Below are 9,794 nucleotides of genomic sequence, written 5' to 3'. Positions count from 1 at the left end.
GCCTGATCAGACTAAACCACAGTACTGGGCTGGTAGGGATGTCCACTACCACATACATGAGATCCCCGGTCAGGCTTTATCGGGTGGATTGGTCCCTGGTCATGCTTTACCACTTTTCAATCCTGATCTTAACCCGGTCATGCTTTACTGGGGTGGAGAGGTCCTCAGCCACGTTCACCGACTTCCAAGCCCGTTCATATTTGGTCACAAGACATTTAGCATACCTCAAAAACATAAACATTTTTTTTTGCACGTCGAACATATTTACATGGCGTTGAGGGATTCGATGGATCTCGCTTGGGCTACTGCTGCACATACTAACGCATTATCAAGCACTTAATTTCCATAACTTAAATGTAAAAGTCATGATCACCACCCGAAATGACAAATTACTTATGACCTTTTAAAACACTTGGGACTTGACCTCATTTAATCATCGTAATAAACCATGACATCAACCCCCGAAACAACTCCTAAAATGATGTGTGAATATTTCCCAAAACATAGAAGACATGAGCCAAAAATAGTGGTTTAAAAATAATGTTCAAGCGCCTAGGCGCTGGGTCTTGCTGCGCTGCGGCACTGGGCGCTAGGCTTTGGCGCTGGGCACTGGCAGGGCCGTAGCTCTAGCGCCACGGCGCTACATGCGAATGTCGGGCGCTGCGACGCTCCTCAAGGAGCGCTAGGGTGCTAGTTCTTCGTCCACTCGGCCCGAAAAGCTCAAATTTGATGCAAACTCTAAGCCACGACCTATCGACTCGAACCGATGCAACGAGACTCAATCTAGGATAATAATGCAATGTTTCAAACTCACACGACGCCCCAAAAAAACGACGCAAATCATATAACACAACACAACACGTGCAAACGACATTTTGACACCGAAAGATTTCCTACGACTTCTAATGCAACAAAGTGCCTATCGACACAAAACGAAGCACCAAAAATCGTCCCAACATCATACACAATGTACCTAAATGTATCAGTGATCACCCGACGGTTCCCAACGAAGCATGCAACAAACAATTCTCAAGAACACATCAAGAACCCATTTTCATATCGTCGTAGTTTGAGCAGTCCCACAAAAACGATCATAACTCACTTGTTTCTTGTCCAAAATTACGAATTTACTGTCCGATCGAAGGTATCAAATAGTACTACGTTTTATATGTTGAAAACTTTTTCAGGAAATCAACCGAAAATGAATAGTACACGAAATGACAGCAACATTTGGTTTTGAGATCTAAAAATCGTTTCAAATTAAATCCAATCAATTTTTGCTCAAAATTTGCACATCATACATGAAATTTTACGTATAAACAACATCAAAACATATACTATGACGATATCGATGCGAAAATAAAAGAAAATACATGCCTTTGATCTTTAAAACTCTCGAAACGACGATACCGAAGCGGGAAAGATGCGAGGGTTGACCCGGGACGAACGTGGCATGATTTTCTTGAAGAAAAGCAACGAGAATTTGCTGAAATACTGAAGAGGAGAGGCAGCTGCTGCTGAAACTTAGAACCCTATGTTTTCTTTATTTTTTTTAAAAAAAAACGAGATGCAAGCTATTGAAATGTGTGTGAGAAAAGAGGAGAAACCGATGGTGTGTGTGTGTTTAAGTGTTAACGTGTGTGTGTTATAATTAAGGGAAATTAGGGGCTAATTGGGTTAATTAAAATAACTAATAACTATTTAACATGCTAATCAAAAAGTTAATACAAGACTAACTTTAAAAAAATTCCCTAATAAAAAAAATACACACTTGATAGACTTAAAAGTTTTAAAATCTTAACATCATCAAATAAATGAATTAGGCTTTAAAAATGCTTAGAAACTAAATAAATCATTTTAAATGCCACCTTCTTGACTTGAAATAAAATACCACATTTTACAAATCGCTCAAATCATCGTCGGTCTCTTTTCCTCAATCCCGAATCGAATAATCGCCTGAGACATGAAACTCAAGAAAACATTTTAACTTGCATCACATAAACATAAATAATTTAAAAATAATGCCAATTCATAAATAACGCATCGTTAAAATCATTTTAACCTTAATTAAATAATTTAACAATTAAATAAATACATGGGTTTTACGTGTACCGATTTTGGGCTCTACAGTATGTCACCTTGGGGAGCTCTGGTATTGTTTGTAAAGAAGAAAAACGGAACGGTGAGAATATGCGTTGATTACAGGCAGTTGAACAAAGCTACTGTGAAGAATAAGTATCATCTACCACGTATTGATGATTTGTTTGATCAGTTGTAGTATACATCAGTGTATTCAAAAATCGATCTTCGTTCTGGATACTTTCTGTAACGCCCCGAAAATTTAAAGGTCCACGCAAACCACATGCATTTGAGTTATTAAATTCTTTGTATTTTAATTAAATATTTTAATTGCATAAATTAATTATGTTGTGCATATTTACATGTTTAAAATATATTTTTCTATATTATTGCATTAAAATGTATTTTTAAAGGTTATTCGAGTTGCGATCGAAGAACCGAGACCGAGGGCTGAAAAAACGTAAAATGTTTTTATTAAATAATTGTTTTTAATTATTTAAAATATGATTGTAGGTTTTTCTTATTTTTGAAAATAAGGGGTTTTTGAGGTGATTTTATACGCCGGGACGTAAATTTTATCGGTGTTGGTTTTTCAACAAAAATACGAACTTTTTGACAATCCGGCTATTAAATTCACAAACTTATTTTTACTAAAACTATTTTAATATTTTAATTAAGACTGATGGGCCTAATTGATAGGCTTATTAGGCCTAAGCCTTGATTAGTAAATTAATTAGTATATAATATATTAAGCCCTCCCCAATTTACAACACAAAACACACGGCCACTTTCAGAAATTGCACACCAATTCTCCAATTACACGACACAGCACATACCATATTTTGAGAAGAAAAAAATCAAGGAAAGCATCAATAATTGCTAGGAAAATCAAGCCAAGGTCGTCGTCGCCGTTCTTCGCAATCGTCAACGTTTTTTCGTGCGTAAATACGCAAAGACACTCCATATTTCTTCTTTTTCTCATCTTTCACACCATAGTAATTATTTAAAATTGTTTTGCATGAAAATCAAGTGACACTTTGTTATATTTTCGTTTTTCTAGCATATGTGATTTTTAAAGCATGATTTATGATTCAAAAACATGTATATTGGGTTGTTAAGGTGCTGCCATGATTAGGGATTGGTAAAGGATGGTTTACATGTTTTAAAGAGTCCTAAAACACACCACAAACCTTGCCAAAAAAAAAAGAAAAGAGAACAAAGCTGGAACAGGGGAAGAGGGCCGTGAGTTTCTTTGGGTTCTTCAAAGTGCAAAGTTCGATTGGTTGTGCATGGGGCAAGATGGCTCGACCAGGTCTGGTGGTTGGGTCCTAGGGGTCGTGGTTAGGTTCTAAGGAGATTCCTAGGAGGGCTAGGGGTTGAGCCATGGGCTGGGGAAGAGTCCACGTGAAGTGGGACTCTCCCCCAAGACGCGCATAAGCTGGCCGAGAATTACAGAGGGGTTGCTCGGTTAGGGGCTGGGCTAGGTGGTCTAGACGGTGGCCAAGGATGGTCCAGTGAGGGTTAGGAAGGGCTGGGATCGGTGGTTGCCTGGGTAGAAGCTTCCACGCGATGTTGACAGCAGCCGCATACAAGGAAGGGGGCGCGCAGCTTGTTCCTGATTCAAGGAGTTCGCTGCTTGGGTTAAGGGGCTGGGCTAGGTCTGGTTCGAGTCAGGGCATGGTTTAGGGTTGGTGAGGGTCCTAGGTGATCGTTGGTTAGGAGGCTAGAGGAGTCCTAGTTGGCTAGGAGTCTTGGTAAGGTGGTAAGAGTCACACACAAAACATGCAGATTTTGGGGTCTGTTGCAGAAGATAATTGAGCGGCCCAGGGCTGGTTTTTCGGGCTGGGCTTGATCATTAGGGTCCCTAGGTGAGTTGGCTAGGTTTTGGTTCAAGGTGGCTCGGGCGTGGCTCGAGTAAATTGGGAGATGGCTCGGTGTGTTAGTCTAGGTGTCAAAAACGAAAATAATAAGACTAAAATTGAATCCATGGGTCCACAGGTGTGGCTCATGACTTGGAATGCTATGTTTAAACTTTGGGATAAAAATAACGAGTTTTGGAATTATCTGAGATTTAATCGCCTCACGAAACGTTAATTAACGAATTAATTGAAAAGCCTAGTCTAAAAGTTTATAAAATTATGGAAAATTATATTTAATCTCAAATAATTATTAAAAGTCTAAGTTTTTAATTTGGAAATTTTATATTAAATTTTGGTTTAATTCGAGATTAAAACGCATTAATATGTTATATTTAAAGAATAAATTAAAAGTCATCAATTTATGCCAAATAAGAATATGAGAAAATTCATGTAAGCTTAAATAATTATTTGGGACATGTTAGAGTCAATGAAATAAATAAAAAGTCAAAGACGTGAAATTTCACGTCTAGGGGTAAAACGGTCATTTTACACCTAGAAATTAGTAAACGTCATGGCAGTGTCCTGAATGCTGTTTTATGTGCCAATATGGTTATTTCAAATGTTTATGAATTTTTATGACATGGATTTTAAATGTTTACGATTTATTATGTCAAAATGTTATTTTATAAGGTTACGATTTAATATGTTAAAATGTTTATTTTAAATGTTTAAGATTTAAATGCATATTTTAAATGTGTATGATGTTGAAATGTTTATTTAAAAGATTTATTGATTTTTATATGTTGAAAGGTTTCTTTTAAAATGTTTATGGATTTTTATGAGGAAACAATAACGTTAAAAGATATGTTGCATGCTTGTTTTTAGAAAGAAAAGGATATTAAATGTATTAATTTTATAAAGTGATGATAATATGAAACGTTGAAGGAAGTGAAGTAATTATGACTAATACGATGATATGTTGGAAATTTCATGAGGGTTATGGTCCAGTGGGAGCCCGACGATCGTGTTTCCTTGAATACGGATATGAATATGTATATGTATACGATGATATGTTAATAAGTAAGGCCAAGGCCCAGTTGACCGATGAGAGTGTTGCTGGTGTCACCGCCGCCCATTACTGTGGTTACATGTAGATGGATCCATCGCCCAACACGTAGACGTAGACGTAGATGAACACGAAAGTCACAATTAACGATCTGAATTCAACGAAAAGAAAATGGAATACGTATATGTTGATGATAATATGTATATGAATATGTTGTGGATGACATGAATATGTTCATGAAAAGTTTTATGCAAAAGGATCATGAAAATGTTTTTAAAGTTTATGCATCTTCATGAAAACAATATTTTAAGTACAAGTATTTTTCACTGTTGCATGTGATTTTATACGTATTACTTGTTATCAAGATTATGGTGTGTTGACTCTTTAGATTCACAAGGTGTGATTGATGCAGGTGTTTATGACATTGATGTTATGGGAGGTCTTGATGGTTGACCTGACTGGACTGAAGGTGTACACGACCCGAGGACCAACGCCTCTAGCTTTCCGCATTTATGATTATGATTTATGTTAACGATTTTTACGACTTTTTATTTATGCTTTAGAGGGATTTTAAGAGATTATAGTATGGGCTGTATTTCTCAAATATATAGTTGATTGTTTTATTTTAAATTGGTTCCAAAATATTTTATGGTTCGGCCGAATGCTATGTGAGGTTTAAAAAAAAATTTTGGCACGTTTTAAGGAAAAGAAAGTCAGATGTTTCAGTTATCAGCTTAGAGTCGAGAGGAATATGCTCCGATGACAGCATTTAGAACACGTTATGGACATTATGAATATCTGGTAATGCCTTTTGGATTGACTAATTCTCCAACGATTTTATGGATTTGATGAATCGTGTTTTTTGTGAATTTATATACAGATTTGTTATTGTCTTCATAGATGACATTCTGATTTATTAAAAAACAAAGAAAGAGCATGGAGCACATTTAAGGTTAGTCCTCCAAACACTCAGAGCAACGCAATTGTATGCAAAATTTTCTAAATGTGAATTCTGACTGGACAGAGTAATATTTCTAGTTCATGTTATATCAGCTCAAGGAGTGTCAGTAGATCCTAGTAAAGTGAAAGTTGTTATCAATTGGCCAACACCGATGACTATTTTCGATATTCACAGCTTTTTCGGATTGGCAGGATATTATAGGCGTTTTATTGAAGGATTTTCTATTATAGCTAGGCCTATGACCCAATTAACGTAAAAAGATCGAAGTTTTGTGTGGACCGATGAATTTGAGTAGAGTTTTCAGAATTTGAAGGAAAAGTTGACAACAGCTCCAGTGTTATCTTTGTTATCAGGCTCAGTTGGATATGTTGTTTGTTCACATGCATCTATTAATGGACTTTGTTGTGTTTTAATGCAAAATGGGCGAGTGCGTTTTAAACCGTTGTCATAGCTATACGCTAATTCCCGTCGTTAATTAGCGACGGTTTTACCGTCGTTAATTAGCGACGGTTTTTGAATAAGCCGTCGCTAATTAGCGACGGTTTATAAAAATCTGTCGCTAATTTTTTTCGTAAAATAAAAAAAAATTACTTTTATAATTTAAAAGTCAACCAAAAAAAACTTACAATCTAACTAAGATAATAATATTCATGATCTTAACTAACACTTAGTTAACGTGCCAACAAGTTAAAGCAGAAATAATGAGACCTGGTGGAATGTTACATAGTCTTGAAGTGCCGCAGTGGAACTGGGAGCACATTGCTATGGATTTCGTGACACATCTACCTCGTTCTAATCGTGGGTGTGATGCGATTTGGGTTATTGTTGATAGATTGTCTAAATCAGCTTATTTTATTCCATATGATCGTACTTGTACTTATATGAAAATGGCGAAACTATACGTTGATCATATAGTAAGATTGCATGGTGTGCAAGTAATCGTAGTATCTGATTGTGATCCAAGGTTTGCTTCGAAGTTTTGGGGATGTTTGCAATCAGCTTTGGAATCAAAGTTGGCTACAAGCACTGCCTATCACCCACAAACATATGGTAAGTCAGAAAGAACCATTCAAACGCTTGAAGACGGGTTACAGGCAGTAGTGATTGATTTCAAAGGTGGTTGGCAAGAATCATTGTCTTTGATTGAATTCTCTTACAATAATAGTTTTCAGGCAACAATAGGTATGGCACTATTTGAAGCTTGGTATGGAAGAAAAGGCAGATCACCGATATGTTGGGAAGATGTAGGAGAAAGACAGATGTCAAAACCAGAATTTATTCAAGAAATGAAAGATAAAGTTTAATTCATCAGGAAAAGGATGAAAGCAGTCCAGGATCGTCAAGACAGTTATGCTAATAAAAGGTGTAGACCTTTAGAGTTCCAAGCGGGCGATTATGTTTTCTTGAATGTATCACCATTTCGGGGTACGATGAGATTTGGACATAAAGGGAAGTTAGGTCCACGTTATATTGGTCCGTACGTGATTGTTGAGAGGATTAATTGGCACATTGGCTTATCGTTTAGACTTGCCGCAGAGTTTGTCTTTGGTACATAATATGTTTCATGTATCTATGTTGTGGAAATATGAGCCAGATCCATCTCATATCTTGAATGTCGAGGATGTGGAATTGGACAGTTCCCTTAGCTATGTTAAACATCTAGTGCAACTTTTGGACCGCAAGGAAAAACAACTCAGGAGCAAGATGATTCCATTTATTTTGGTACAGTGGAGTAGACATGGAAGAGAAGAATCAAAATGGGAATTAGAGGCAAAGATGCGACAAGAATGACCTCATTTATTTGAAAATGTAATGAATTACGCGATGTATTCTGAATTTCTTATGTATTATCAGTCGTAATGTTTTGAATATCAGTGTTGTGTATGTTAGATTTCAAGGACGAAATTTTTTATTAGTGGGGGAGAATGTGAGAGTCCAATACCCATTTGAGTCCAGCCCATTTAAATTTAATTAAAACCCAACCTATTTGAGAAAAAAAATTGCTTAGCAAATCTCTCAATCCAGAAAGATCTTCTCCCTACCTTGCACCCCTTCACTTTACTCTCTTTTCTCTGCAGCCATCATGTCGCCCCGCCAGTAGCCGGATAAATATTATAGCAGCTAGCAATCTTCTTCCTCCATTCTATTAGCTTCTTTCTTGCCTTGAATCATAAGGTTTTGAGCACGATCGGCCCTGTTTCTAGCAACTGTGCGTGTGAGTTCTGATCCGGTTTTAGTTAAGGTTTTGGCTTCGAATCTTGGTTGTTCCTGGTTGATTAGTTTATATAAGTGAAGTATTAAGCTTTTCCCTATTATCTAGCTTGTTTTTCTGACCGTGAACAATATTTCCAGCGACTTTTACTACGAGCCACCTCCGCGAGATCACCGTTGTGCATTTAAGCCTCGATTCTTGATGTATTAAGCTTGAAATTCCAGATTTTTGAATGGGTTTATAGGCTGCCGAGAATTTGATTTTTTACAGCTCCGATTTAAATTGTTTTAGTCAGTTGGAATACAGTTTATTGAAGTATGTAGCGAATTTATATTGTAGGTTATATTGTTGGACGGGGTCATCAGAAAGTCCTTAAGAAATTACTGTTGTATTGTAAGTTATAGTTGAGGTACGCTAAAACCTATATTATTATGACGCTTATATTGGTGTGTAAGGATATTCAGTGGATGTTGTTTGCTATTATGTGCTTTGAATATTTATTTTGATGCATCCATGCATTAATTGTATTGGCATAACATATTGATTCTTGACTCATTTGACGGCAATTTATGTTGATTCTATTGAGATATATTGAGTCATCAGAGGGACAAGTGGGATAGGATTAGCCACATTCCCAGATGACAAGCTAGGGATGAGCGACTTAGCTACTCGCATTCCCGATGCTACGTGTATGGACGAGCGGCGATTTGATGCTGCATTCCTAGCACGGGTGGCCACTGTTACTGCTGATGATTTTATTCGTTTGGACTCCGTTTGGTATCCTATATTCCATTGTTACCATTCATGCATCGCATATCATTGCATTTACTTGATATTAATATATGTTTTATATACGTCGTAATTTTACTAGTTTGTCGTACTGGGTTCCGACCCCTGTTTTCTTTTTATGTTGTGGTCGTTTTTTATGCCATAGCAGGTCATTCTAGGGGATTTGACGTGTCTGGTAGAGAGTCAGCGATTGGTACCTAGTAGTCAGTCTGTTGGTGTCAGAGTTCCCAAATATCTATATATTATACTGGTTTCATACTTTTGCTATGGAGATGCTCTGTGTAGCTGTATTGTGAAGTTTTTATGTTGTTTGGATTGTTTGTGATATGTTGGGTCTAGTCCTGGCCAGTGCGGCTGTAAGATATTGGTTTGTTTGATTGTGAACTTGATGTTATTTTCTAGTGTGTATTGTTGTTGTTGTGTTTTGAAATTTTTGGGATGTCCTATTTACGGGGAGGCCATGCCAAAATTTCCGTAAACACAAATGAACTTTTTAAACTCGTTTTCGCTGTATACACTAATTAATCTTTGTTGTTTGTTAATTAAAAATATTAATTTAAATTGTAGGAGCTTATAGTAAATTTAATTAATGTTTTAATTAAACTAAAACACCTAATCACTATCCCATTTAAATACAAGAGTCCTACCATATCCTAGACACAAATAACACACACACACACAACACCCACAAAACACACACTAAGACGCACTTATTTCACACACCTTGGCCGTGAGTTTCCGACCTAAGGACTTGGGGTTTTTTTAATTCCTCTTCCACCAACAAGCTTAGAAGATCATCACACTACCATCCTTGATAAATTTAGTCAC

The 9,794-nt window shown here is 36.7% G+C and overlaps 1 long non-coding RNA gene across 2 annotated transcripts; it reads left to right on the top strand.

Moving 5' to 3' along the window:
- Nucleotides 1-8,030: 8,030 nt before the first annotated feature.
- Nucleotides 8,031-9,350, top strand: LOC140956679 (uncharacterized). 2 transcript variants are annotated; one of them, XR_012171522.1, is made up of 3 exons: nucleotides 8,031-8,201; nucleotides 8,286-8,380; nucleotides 8,517-9,350. It is a non-coding gene; the product is annotated as an uncharacterized lncRNA (long non-coding RNA). The 2 variants fall into 2 exon arrangements; XR_012171514.1 differs by having other exon boundaries at nucleotides 8,286-9,350.
- The last annotated feature ends 444 nt before the right edge of the window (nucleotides 9,351-9,794 follow it).

The sequence above is a fragment of the Primulina huaijiensis genome, chromosome 1 (assembly GCF_012295235.1).
Source record: "Primulina huaijiensis isolate GDHJ02 chromosome 1, ASM1229523v2, whole genome shotgun sequence".
Taxonomy (NCBI): Eukaryota; Viridiplantae; Streptophyta; class Magnoliopsida; order Lamiales; family Gesneriaceae; genus Primulina; species Primulina huaijiensis.
This window is presented reverse-complemented; position numbering and strand designations above follow the sequence as displayed.